Source organism: Notechis scutatus, chromosome 2, assembly GCF_049901735.1.
Source record: "Notechis scutatus isolate UNSWTSFEM ecotype Mainland chromosome 2, rNotScu1.2, whole genome shotgun sequence".
NCBI classification, from domain to species: Eukaryota; Metazoa; Chordata; class Lepidosauria; order Squamata; family Elapidae; genus Notechis; species Notechis scutatus.
Window position 1 is genome coordinate 161,841,457 of NC_142010.1, and position 13,717 is coordinate 161,855,173.

The 13,717-nt window shown below is 41.0% G+C and overlaps 1 protein-coding gene across 1 annotated transcript in view; it reads left to right on the forward strand.

Moving 5' to 3' along the window:
- The first annotated feature begins 5,513 nt into the window (after positions 1–5,513).
- Positions 5,514–13,717, forward strand: part of LOC113417219 (alpha-2-macroglobulin-like protein 1) — a 144,930-nt gene continuing 136,726 nt past the window's right edge. The window contains exon 1 of the mRNA XM_087957136.1: positions 5,514–5,620. The gene's annotated coding sequence lies outside the window, so the exon portion shown is untranslated. The remainder of the gene's footprint in view (positions 5,621–13,717) is intronic.

A 13,717-nucleotide genomic window follows, 5' to 3' on the forward strand; every position in this document is an offset into this window, starting at 1 on the left:
TCGGCGTTGGTGGGGCAGTTTGTATCAGGGTCAACGCAGGCAGCACCATATCCGGGTGTGCAACAAAAGTACTTCCTAACAGGAAGCCCCCCATTTCCCCCCCCATTTCGCATGTTTTAATATAGGCCTTAATTTGGGGGGAGGGGCTTAATTTCATTTTATACCTATAAAACATGCTGGGACTTCCTATTGGGGGAGGCCGTATTGTTGGAGAAACAGGGTAGTTTAATGACTCTTTCAAGTTCAAACAAGAATGCATTATAATGGTCTTCTGTAGTATTACAGCTAGAGAACAGAATGTGCCAATCAAGAGATGCTAGAGAACAGAATGTGCCAATCAAGAGATGATAGGTCAGCATCTATGAGATCATAGTTAGCTTTTTTTGAAGTTGTATTTTGGGGATCCATCATTATGATCCTCTTTGTGAGGGCGTAAACTGAGAAAAAAGTCAATCATACTGTGGTCACTGTTTGAAAAGGGTTCTTGTATTTGTAGGCCATATATTGAGTTTGAGCTGTTGCAGAAGATAAAATCGAGGCAGTTATTGAGTCTAGTGTTGTTAGTTACTAATTGATCCAGTCCTAGTGTAGTAATGGCATTGTACAGGGTTGCATGTATGGGTTCGGATGTACATTCGTTTAGGGTCTAATTTATAAGAGGTAGATTGAGGTCACCAAGGAAAATAAGAGGGTGTGGGCAAGAGGCAGCCCACGTTAGCAGTGAAGTCAGCTTGTTTGCATGAACTATGTAATAATCAGGGGCTCTGTAGCATAGTAAGAAGCGGATTGTGGTATTTGAGGACAGTTCACAGATGATGGTCTCTGGAAGAGCAAGTTCCTGTGTAATTTGAATCTTTTTTAAATTTAGGGATTTTTTTGTAGAAGATAACAACTGCACCTCCTCTACGGATTTTGTGATCTGACCGATAAACGTGATATTCACTGAGTGTGGTAATAGAGTCTGGAAAAGATGCATTTAACCATGTCTCACAGACAAATATAATGTCAAATGTGATCGTGCCTAATAAGATGAGGAATTCATGCATTTTGTTTGTGAGGCTTCTTGCGTTGAGTAGTTTGCATTTTAGATATGTAGTAGTAGGTCTGGAAGAAGTAAGGGGCGTGTGTGCCTAATGTTGGATGTTGGGGTGATGGATATTGGGATGTAAGTTGAAGGTCTTATAATTTATTATTATAAGTGGAATAACATTTCAAGGCTCTTTAATGTATTGAATAATGCTAGTAAATGCATGAAGTAAGGACACCATAGTCAAAAGCAATCAAAGGAATAAAAGAATTGCTCTAAAATCCAAATAGAATATCCACAGGTTAAAAAGGATCTTTCATATCATGGGAATAGAGGTGGCAACATCTGTATGAATTAGACTAAATAGTATTACTTGGATTTATTTTCCTAGATAGCAAAAATACCATTTACTTGACAGCCTTTTAGTAAGAATTTTTTTGTCAGTGACATTCACTAACTTCCCTGGGCTTTTTATTTTTCTAACCAGACACAGAAAGCTATAATGTATGATTGCTTTAATACTCCTAAGAAAATTGGCAAAAAACAGTTAAGGTAGAAGTAGCCAAAATACCATGCCACTAAGGTCTATCGAGCAAAGATTGATAAGATCTGATTTGTGTTTTCTTGATTTTCATAAGCATTCTTGGTATATTTATGTGAATAATTGTGGCCTGGGAAAATTCTAGAATAGAAACTAACAAGACAAAAAATAACTAAAGTTTTTGGGGATCATACTCCATTCAATTTTAGGAATCAATATGATATGCCTTGGTCTAACTCCTCAGGGAAAGCTTGGACCCAAAAATGAAGTGGTTTTTTCAGTGTTTCTGACCCAGGGGAACATGAACATGTGTTTATTTAACAAATCTGAGCTCTGTGTTAAAAGTTAGTTTTCTGGTTGAGGAGTTCTATGACCGATTCTGAGATATGCCTTGGACTAATTCCTCAGGGAAAGCTCAGACTCAAAAATGTAGTGATCTCCAGCTTAAGCAGGGGGTTATTTTAGAAGATCTGAAAGGTCCCTTCCAACTCTGACATTCTAATTCTTGGGCAACTATATTTACTAACATATACAGAATCCACTGGATTTGGGTGTCAAATAAATAAAAATAAGTAAATAAATGAAATGAAGCACAGTTGCAGGAATTAGGTATATCTAGTCTAATGAAGAGAAGGACTAGAGGTGACATGATAGCAGTGTTCCAACATTTGAGGAACTGCCACAAAGAAGGGGGAGGGGGTTTCTGACCTATTTTCCAAAGAAAAGAAACAATTGGTGATAACTAAAAAAGGAGAGGAGCAGCCTAGAACTAAGCAGGTTTTTCCTAACAGCAAGAACAATTAACCAGTGAAGCAGCTTGCCTTCAGAAATTGTGGGTGCTCCATCTCTGAAAAATTTTAATCAATCAGAATAGAGCTGGAAGGGACCTTGGAGGTCTTCTAGCCCAACCCCCTTCTCAACTAGTGATCTTATACCATTTCAGACAGGTGGCTGTCCAGTTTCTTCTTAAAAACCTCCAGTAATGTCCCTAAGAAGAGACTGGACAGCCACTTGTCTGGAATGGTATAGGTATAGGGTCTCCTGCTTGAGCAGGGAGTTTGACTGGAAGACCTCAGTTCCTATCTACACAGACTCATGTAGAATCTTTTATGAGTGCCTAGCTACCTTATGACCAAATTTAGAACTCCTGCATCCAATTTCTAGAATTGATATTCTAAATAGATTTTATCTTAGAAAAGAAAGCATTAATATTGTTGGAATAATATCTCAAAATTTTAATATTCATGTTTAAAAGCTGTTGAGAATTTAATACAGTGATAAAGATGCTAAAATGATATTCTCCTGACAACTATGTACTGAATACTTTAATTCCTAATTCCATTCTTCTTTATTTTCTTGAATTTATTTTTTAGTTTTATATCTTCTAATCATGGTAATGATTGAATAGCATTGAATAGCATGTTATTTTTCAAAGGGCAACTTAAACTATGTAATACTACAGGGATGCTTTGAAAATCTTGACCTTAAGATAGCCTATATTTAGCTATCAAAATAGTTTTAACTTAGATGATAGCTCTTAACATTTTGGGACAAATTATGCATAATAAAATTCTTTAAAAGTTAAATCTAACCCAATTAATGCAGCTAAGATAAGCACTCTGCTGGTCTTTCAACAAAAAGATTGTCTTGCAATTTTCAAGTTCAAAACTCAGCTCTTACTATCTAGAAACGATAACTACTTTGAATCATGCAATAAACCAAGGATGGATGTGGGTATCTGTTTTTGACTCTGCAGAGGGTATGGGAAAGTGTGTTGCTCTGAGATATGAAGCTGAGTTTTGGACCACATGCCCAACTTTTCCCTCAATAAGCAGCCACAATACTTGCCACTGCTCTAGAGGCAATTACTGGCAAATTTTGTCGGCTATTGAAGCAAATCTAAAAGTAGCCATACTTTATTCTGTTGATAACCTTGATCATAACAACTCATTGACCTACAAAGCACTGCCCTTCCATGTTTATCTAGTCTTCTCATCAAGTATAAAGTTCATTTTAGGTCTGTTCTGAGCTTCTGGGAATGCACGTATTCTTTATATAACAATATAACAAGAAACCTCATGTAAACATCAGGAAGGGAGAAATGAATATAATGAAATTGCAATAAAAAGTTGAATTTGTGGAGCAATTACTCAGTATCTTTGAGTTCACTCTGTATTGGGACTTCATCCAAATGGATGGGAAAATGTTTATGAATTAGGTGGCTTAGGATAAGAAGCATATTATGCACACTATTGCTAACGATATTGTAATGAACTGTAGACAGCCATCTTTAGTGTGTGAATCAAGGAATGAATGGAAATGTTTGGAATGGCTGAATCAAAGTAAAAAATGATGTGAGATTGTGCAAAGTGTACAGATAAACAACAAAGATGATTAGGGGTCTGCAGGCTAAAGCATACAAGGAACAATTGTGTGAACTTGGTATATCTAGTCAAGGGTGTCAAAGGCCAGAGGCATCATGTGCAGGCCATGCCCACCCCGGATCCACAAAGGCAAAAAAATCACGATACTTCACACACAACATCATGTGACATAATTGAGTTTGACACACATGATCTAATGAAGAAAAGGACTAGGAATGACATGATAGCAGTCTTCCAATAAATTTCCAATAGAAGAGGGGGTCAACTTATTCTCCAACTAACCAGAGGGCAGGGAAAGAAGTAACTGATGGAAGCTTATCAAAGAGAGATTCATCTTAGAATTAAGGAAAAATTTTCTGTCAATGAGAACAATTGATCAGTGGAACAGCTTGTCTCCAGAAGTTGCGGAGGTTTTAAAGAAGAGATTGGACAACCATTTGTCCAGAATGGTATAGGGCCATGATGGCAAACCTATGGCACGCATGCCGCAGGTGGCACGCAGAGCCCTCTCTGTGGGCATGCGAGCCATCGCCCCAGCTCAGCTCTGCCGTGCATGTGCACACAGCTCCCACCAGCCAGCTAGTCTGCAGGTCTTTGCCATGCATGCACAGGGGGGTGGGGCACATATGGGGGGCACATGCACGGGGTATGCATGTGAATGCACGGGGGCAGGGGAATGTGCAGGAGGTGGGGTGCATGCATGGGAGATGCATGCACATTGTATTTTGGGGATGCGTGTGCACGCTTTGGGCACTTGGTGCCAAAAAGGTTAGCCATCACTGGTATAGGGACTACTTCTTGAGCAGCGGTTTGACTAAGTCCCTTCCAGCTCTCTTATTCTGTATTTTATAAGTCACCATGTAGGTTATACACTTCAAATAATCTAACAGAGCAAACATCTGAAGAAAATAAAATCGGTCAAGTACAAAAATAGAATACTTTTGGATATGTATCTAAATTATTGTGCTTTGACATTAGTAATTTTTCTTATCTTTAGCTGGTCTACATAGGGGGAAGTAGGGCTTAGGTAGAGGGTTCTGCCTGTATTGCTAAGAGTACTTGTTAAGAGTATTCCTGCAACTTAATTTTGCCTCAGATCTTTCCCAAAGGGAAGCATGGGCAATTCTCTGGAAGTGTGATAGAAACATCACAAAAACATTACTCAATCCATATCTCTTCAACACAACCCTCCCAGATTTCCTGCAGTTATTCAAAAGTATCCTGATAAACAAAGTGTACCAATAGGTACAAATGTCTTTTTCCCCGTTCATGTGCTTTTGTCACAGAAAAGCCATCAGCCTATTGAGACAGTGTCTCTTTAGCTGTATTGCAGATAATTCTTGCTCAGTTTCTTCCAAAGATCCATAGTGATTATGGCTTTATTTTCCTGAACACTGTTATTCAGGAGAACGACCTCAAGGACACCTGGTGTTGACTCAGAGATGATGGAAAATAAATATAAATGTCATTAACCCGAGCATGACTAAGTCCATGTTTATCATAGCTGATCTGTTCTAGGCCCATAGAGAAAATTTAAAGTTCTGCAGCAGTCTTGGTTTTTGGAGTGTGGATCTAACCTCTGCCACTTATCATTCAAGCTATGGGAGCAGCAACCTTTCCCAGGGCTCTGACTCTACTGATGCTCACAGCTTCAGCCTTTTCAGATCCGTAAGATTTTATTTATTCCTTTGTTTGGAATATTTCAAATGGGATATCAATGTAGGGAGGGACATTGTACTTTGTCATTGTTTATGTAATATGGAAGTTTTATTAATTGCCATTCTAAGTTTTCCCATACGTTTTGGAACTCACGAATTGTCAGATTTGGGAAAGGACAATTTCTATAGCTGCACACTGCTTTCATAACATTTTAATGAGGTGGGGTTTTGACAGACATTTTAGGTAACTGAATATCAATAAATTCTTGACATACTTAGTGTTTGTTGTTTACCATAAGGAAAGTAAACTACAATTACTTTCCACATTTATCTTCCAGTAGCAGAGCAATGCCTCAAATTAAGCACAACTTAGACACTTATACGGAGTTTTAGTAAGTGGCTTTTGCTGAAAGGTTAACTTCAATGAGCTAATAAAGGAATGACAAGATACATTTGTAAAAAATACCATGGGTTATCTGGACCAATCTAAAGTAATTGCAAGAGTCAGCTCTAGCTTCAGTGGTGTAGATATCCAGACTATAGCATGCAGAGTAGATTTCAAGAATGATGTTATTGCTATATTATAATTTAGCTTATTTTCCTTAACTTTAATTCATTCTTAACTTTAAATCCTAGCAACTGTTCTAATCTTTGGATTCCAAAAAATACAGAATAGAATAAAATAGAATTCTTTATTGGTCAACTGTGATTGGACACACAAGAAATTTGTCTTTGGTGCATATTGGTCTCAGTGTACATAAGAAAAAAATAAAATACATTCATCAAGAATCATAAGATACAATACTTAGTAATAGTCATAGGTTACTATAAGCAATCAAATCATACATAGATTACTAATACGCAATCAAAACATACTAGGAAAACAAAGAAAATAATATAAATTGTAAAGATACAAGCAACACAGTTATAGTCATAAGTGGGAAGAGATAGGTAATAGGAAGGATGTGAAGGATAATAGTAATACAGTCTTACTAAGAAATTACTTACTAAATCATTTGACAGTATTGTGGGAGTTAGTTGTTTAGCAGAGTGATGGCATTCGGGGGAAAACTGTCCTTGTGTCTAGTTGTTCAGGTGTTGCAGTGCCCTATAGCATCGTTTTGAGGGTAGAAGTTGAAACAATTTATGTCCAGGATGTGAGGGGTCTAGATATTTTCACATCCCTCTTTTTGACTTGTGCTGTATACAGGTCCTCAATCGAAGGCAGGTTGGTGGCAATTAGTTTTTCTGCAGTTCTAATTATCCGCTGACTGTCTTGTTTGGTTGCAGAGCCAAACCAGACAGTTATAGAGGTGCAGATGACAGACTCAATAATTCCTCTGTAATAGAGCAGGTTGATATCATTAACCATCTAAATATTGTCAGAAATTTGGCTTTATATCTCAAAATATTAGTTATATTCAAAGAATGTATTTATTTGATTAGCCTAGGCCAAATATGTTAATAAACTATTCCAGTTATCGAAATACTATTTGCAGACTCTTTGACCTGTACCCACATTACCAGCTTCTCCATACTCTGAGATTCTGGCTTAAATTCTGAAACAGATGTTGTTACTCCTTGGCATTTGCATGAAAAGTAAGGTCTTGCCCTTAGGCATGAAAAGCCAAATGCACAGGTATAGAGTAAGTAATACCTGGCTCAAGAAATAGGAAGTGTGAGAAGAATCTAGGTATCCTAGTAGTCCACCACTTAAGTATGAGCCAGCAATATACTGCAGCTGCCAAAAAAGGCAATGCAGTCCTGGGCTGCATTAACAGAGAGATAATATTATAATCATGTAAAATGATAGTACCACTTCATATTGCATTAGTGAAGACACACTTTGAATATACTTTGAAGACACACTTTGAATATACACCCAGTTCTGGTCACCACAATACAAAAAATAATGCTGAGACCCTAGAAAGTATGCAGAACAGAGCAACAAAGATGATAAGGGGTCTAAACATTGAACTGTGCAATAAACACTCAGAGCCATTTGGACTCATTTCCCACAGAAAAGAAAACACCGGGAGCCACAAAACCTGGGTGGGCGTAGCCAACTTGATGTCACTCATTCCCACCCAGTCACATGACCCCACCAGCCACGCCTACCCAGCCGGTCATTAGGGCAGAGAACCGGTTGTTAAATTATTTACCACACCCAGACACCCACACCTGTCTCTGTCTCTCTCTTTCCTTTCCACTATTTGAGCCCCTCTGGAGAAATTAAGTTTTCAAGTACAACTAAAGTTTAGCTCTCAGGTACGTTCAAAGACTTTTACCTGTTATATCAAAGGAAAGGAAAGTGTGCTTAGAAGAGCAAATGAGGGTGGGGAAGAGAAACCAGGACATGGAATGCTTGATGTGTAAAGATGAGACTGGCTCCTTTTCTGCAGGATCCCCTTCAAACCTAGCAGTGTTCTGGAACACCTCACTGAATTAACAAGAGGACAGCGGAGAAATACATTTATCTGAAAATTAAATCATAGAGCACATAACACAAAACTGTGTCAGGGAGAATGCACGCCTCTCTTATGACCTATCAGCACTTAGTTTCAATGTGAGGAATTTCAATCACTCTTTCACAACTTGACTTCTCCCTGGTGGCACTGGATTTCTTTAACAGCACAAGGAATGATGGGAGTGTAGTGCAGTAGCCTCTGGAGGGCCATCACATCCTTATTCCTTCCTTCCTTCTTTTCCCTTCCTTCCTTCCCCCTTCTCTGATTTCACCTTCCTCCCTCCTCCCTCCCTCCCTCCCTCCCTCCCTCCCTTCCTTCCTCTGATTTCACCTTCCTTCCTTCCTCCTGATTCCACCTTCCTTCCTCTTGATTTCACCTTCCTTCCTTCCCCCCTCTGATTTCACCTTCCTTCCTTCCCCGTCCTCTGATTTTACTTTCTTTCCTCATTTCACCTTCCTTCCTTTCCCTCTTCTGATTTCACCTTCCTTCCTTTAATCCCGTATATTATGGTTCATTATTGTTAGTATTTATTAAAGAATGCTGTGTAGCTTAGAACCTCTCAGCAAAAATAATAACAGCTGTTGTTTGTGGCTGAAGCTATCCCGGGCTGTTATTTACACCCACACAACCATACCCCTACACCTATTTTTATTCCACTTTCCCTGAATCCTTGGGAAAGGAATGGCATCTTTTCCCTATCCCTGTCCTTAATAATCAGGACTTTGCACCGGCACAAGATTTAAGCACACATATGGCGGAGTGTCTCTCCTCCCCCACCCAGAAAAAAAAACAGAATTCAGAAACATGAACCAGGAAACCCAAGGGGAAGTCCCCTCTGGCGGAGTGGAGAGAGAGAAAGAGAGGGTTGGGGGGCTACCAGTCTGAGAACATGGTGAGATCTGGAGCTGCTGTGTTTTATGCCTGCTGCCTCCAACCAAGGCCCTTTGCTTCCCCATGAAAAATGCTCCAAAATGGGTGGGGAGGCAAAGAGCCGGTTGATACCATGGGGGGAGTTCTCTATCTGCTCCCCCCTTCAAGCCTTTTAGCTACTATTGTCCCACCTTGCTTCCCTCTCCCCTTAAAATGAGGCTAGGAAAGAAAGCCGGGAGGGGGAATCTAAGGGGGAGGAGCCCAGGCAGATCCCTCTCTGAATAGCCTCCCAAACAGATTTTGACTGATTCTCTCTGATCCCCCGACAAATAGACCCCACCCTGCTTTTTGGACTCTGGACCGCTGGGCCTTTATTTTCCCCATTTATTGGGGAAAATTGGATTATTTTAATAAAAGTTTTTATTTTATAGCATGTAAAAATCCAATTTCAATTGAACAGTGTATTGATATTGATTATAGTAGTGTTAGTAATAATCATAACAATATCATTTACTTAACCAATTCAACATACCTTCCCTATATCATTGTATCAACCCTGGATTCATCTTGAAACAGATTCCAGGCTGCCACAGTGGGGGATGGGCAGTCTGTGGGAGAGTAGCAAAGGGAGTATAACCACAACAACATTCTTCACCAGCAATCAAGGACAAGCTTCTGGCACCTGGAGGGGAATGATTGGAATTTGGTGACAGTGAAGAAGGGAGATTGATTGGTCAATGTGATCTGAGGGTCACTAAATGGGGCAGGGTGTGAATTTTAGTGTGGAGGGAGGAAAATGCAGGAATTTAGATTCAGGTTTTCCCCAGATGTGCCAACATGACTTCTCTGATAAATTTTTACTTTGATGGACTTTGTCTCAGAGTTTTGAATTGTCTAGAGAGTTTAATTGGAATGCTGACACACAGTGTGTGTCCTTTCCATATATTTCCCTGTTTCTAGCTCCTGTTTTTATCAGCTAACCATTGATAAAATAAGTCCCAAGTCAGAAAGTATTCAGTTTTTTCTTTTCCTTGATTATAAGTGTTAGCTTATCCATTTCTGCACATTCTAATATAGTTTAAGTCACATTTTCGTTCATTGGGATCTCTCATTGGTGGCCTAGAGGTGGAGCTCTCGCCTCACAATCAGGAGTTTGATCCTAGTTAGAGGCTAATATTTGTAATAGCCTCTCCTACTCCAGCAGAGGGTTGGACTAGATGACCTCCAAGGTCCCTTCCAACTCTGTTATTCTATGATCTTCACTTTTCCATTATTGTGCAAATACAATTCTAGCTGCAGTCAATACATGTAAGATCAAATATGCATTCCCTTTATTATATTTGTCTGGTAAAATGCCCAACAACTGTATCTCTGGTTTCAAGTCAATATGCTGTTTCATTATTTTTTCGAGCCATGTATGTGCAACATTTTTTCGCTTTTTGAGTTGTCCACTACATATGATAATACAAGCCGGGTGTCTCGTGGCATTTCCAACATTTTGCAGACGTCCTTTGCTAACCTTGAGGGAGAAAAATGCCATCTATAAAACATTTTATAAAGATTTTCTTTGTACATGGTAGACATTGTTAATTTTTAGTTTCTATCCCATGGTTTCTGCCATTTATCTAACTCAATCAGGTAGTCAAAATTTTTATCCCATACTATCATTGTCTCTTTTACTTGTTCATCTTCCATCTTAATACTTAATAAATAGCTATATGTTGTGGCTCCGGGTTTGGATTCTGCTCCTGTGGCAGATATGAGTTCAAGTGAGGAAGACATGGCAGAAAAATATGAACCAGCATTGCTGAGTGATTGGAATAGTAACCAGGATGAGGAGATGGATGTAACAAGGGATGACAGACCTGAAATATTAGAGTGGTCAGAACCTTCGACCTCCTCTGGTGCTTTATCTGATCAGCAGCTGGGAATGGATGACAGGGAAGGAAGGAGGGAGTTTTCCAGTGGAGATGAGAATCTGGAAAACTTATGGTTAGACGTTAGGAACAGGAGATGGCTAAGGAGACAAACCCAGTTAGAAAGAAAGAGAAGAGCGAGTCAATAATTAGGGTAATTAGCACGTTGCTTAAGTGAATAAAAGGACACAGCTGGCCTGGTGGAATTCGCCAGAAGCAAAGTGACTAATTGAGAGTGAAGACGTTACAGCAGAAGCTCTGAGGCTTGAGATTTATTGCCACGACAGGTTTGCCGGACAGAGTAAAGATTTATGCTGTGGATTGGGATTTATGTCAGCCGTTATCTTGTGGGACTTTGTTTTGTTTGAATTACTTCTGAAACAGCTGCTTTTTGTTTTGCTCGCTTGAATTTGAAGGGGAGTCATAACATTTTTGCTTCTGGCCACACAAACCATCTTTAATCCAAGATGGATCCAAACCAACTGCAGCGTTTGGTAGAGCAGCAACAACAACAGATAAATCAACTACTTCAAAGCAATGTGACTCTTCAAAATCAGGTGACACAACTGGTGAATCATATTTCCAGCTTGCAAAGCCCTGCTGCTGCTCCCTCTGCCCCTCCCTTGAGGAAAAGCCCGGTATCCATGCCGGAGAAATTTTCAGGGCAAATGGACATGTTCCCGGCATTTATGGGTCAGTGCCAATTGTTTATATCTCTGAGGCCTGAAGACTTCCCAAATGACCGGGCTAAGGTAGGATTTATGATTAGTCTATTAACTGGGCAGGCTGCCAAATGGGCTACTCCCTTGTTAGTTCAAGATAGCCCGTTGTTGGACAATTTTCAGGGTTTTTTACAACAAATGAGAGTTATGTTTGAAAACCCAATTAAAATACAAACTGTGGACAGACGGTTATGGGACATTAATCAGGGGAAACGTCCCCTGCAGGAATACATTGCAGAATTTCGTTTGCTGTGTATGGACTCTAACTGGAACGAACCGGTTCATATGGCTGCATTCCAGGAAGGCTTGTCTGATGCCATCAAGGATGAGCTAGTCCATGCAGAGCGGGCTTCAACTCTGGATGCATTGGTAATCCAGTGCTTACGTATTGAAGCTCGTTTACAGCAACGTAGAAGTAAACGGCCCGTTGTGGAACCACCTTCGTTTTCTCGTGCACAAACCACGCCACCGATAGTTTTCCAAACTATGGTTAAGGCTGAGGAGCCGATGGAGTTAGGCACACTCCGCCCTCGTTTAACGTCGCGAGAACGTTCGAGAAGGTTCCAGGAAGGCTTGTGCCTTTATTGCGGGGGTCTGGGACATTTTGCAAATTCCTGCACTCGGAGAGGGACTCGCAGACCTGTGCCCGAAACCACTCCTGGCCCGTCGGAGAAACGGGGTAGGCCCGACCTCAGGGAAACCCTAGGTTGGGCACATCCTACACCCCCACCCCAAATTGCTGAAGTAAATCCTGGCCCTCCTTGGCATTTACTTTTGGACACTCGTATCTTTTTGCAGTCCCAGAAGGAGGGAATTCCCGCTGTTGCGCTGGTGGATTCAGGGGCTACAACCAGCTTTATGGACTGTGCTTTTGTCAAACATTTTGAAATTCCTTTGATTCCTGTGGATCCACCCATTAAGGTGGAAACCATAGATGGGTGTGAACTCAAGTCTGGGCCCATTCGTTTCGCCACCCAGCCAGTGCATATGCTTATTGGGGATCATGAGGAGGCGATAAGTTTTTATGTCACCTCGAACCTCCATCTCCCTTTGGTTCTCGGAGTGTCCTGCCTGCGTTTGCATGATCCGTTGGTGACTTGGGTGCAGAACGCCATTTCTTTTCCAAGTCTCCAATGTATGGACCACCTGAGACACATCTGCGCTGGCCAAGATATCGCCGCTCCTGCTGTCTCAATTCCTTCGGAGCTGTCGGACTTCTCCGATGTTTTCAGCGAACAGGAGGCAGACCAATTACCACCACATCGTGCTTATGATTGTCCTGTGGACCTGATACCGGATGCTCCATTGCCAAAGGGGCGGTTATACTCCATGTCGGAACCTGAGTTGGTTGCACTCCAAGAGTTTTTAGATAAAAACTTAGCTCGGGGATTTATTTGACCCTCGTCATCCCCTCTTTCAGCTCCCGTTCTTTTTGTTAAAAAGAAGTCGGGAGAACTGCGTCTATGTTGCGACTACCGACGGTTGAACTCCATCACAGTGAGGAATAGCTATCCCTTGCCGCTCATTCCGGAATTGATGGAGCAGTTGTGGGAGGCTACAATCTTCACTAAACTTGATCTGCGTGGGGCCTACAACCTGGTTCGGATGCGCAAGGGGGACGAGTGGAAGACGGCGTTTGGCACTTGTTATGGTCATTTCAAGTACACCGTCATGCCATTTGGTTTGACCAACGCTCCCGCTGTATTCCAGCATTTGATGAACGACATTTTCCGGGACATGCTGGATAGGTTTGTCGTGGTGTATCTGGACGACATTTTGATTTACTCTCAGTCCAGAGATCACCACCTTCAGCAGGTTCGTCAAGTGCTTCAGCGTCTTTGGGAGCATAAACTCTACGCGAAACTGGAGAAGTGTTTCTTTTTTCAGTCGTCGATAGAGTTTTTAGGGCACATCATTTCTCCCGAGGGCATTGCTATGGACCCTAAAAAGGTTGAGGCCTTGTGTAGTTGGGAAGCCCCTCGTCGAGTCAAGGACGTACAACGTCTTTTGGGATTCGCCAACTACTATCGGACTTTTATCCTGGACTTTGCTAAGTTAATGGATCCCATAACTCAGCTCCTCCGTAAGAAGGTCCCGTTTCTGTGGGGGCCCCCGCAACAACAGGCTTTTG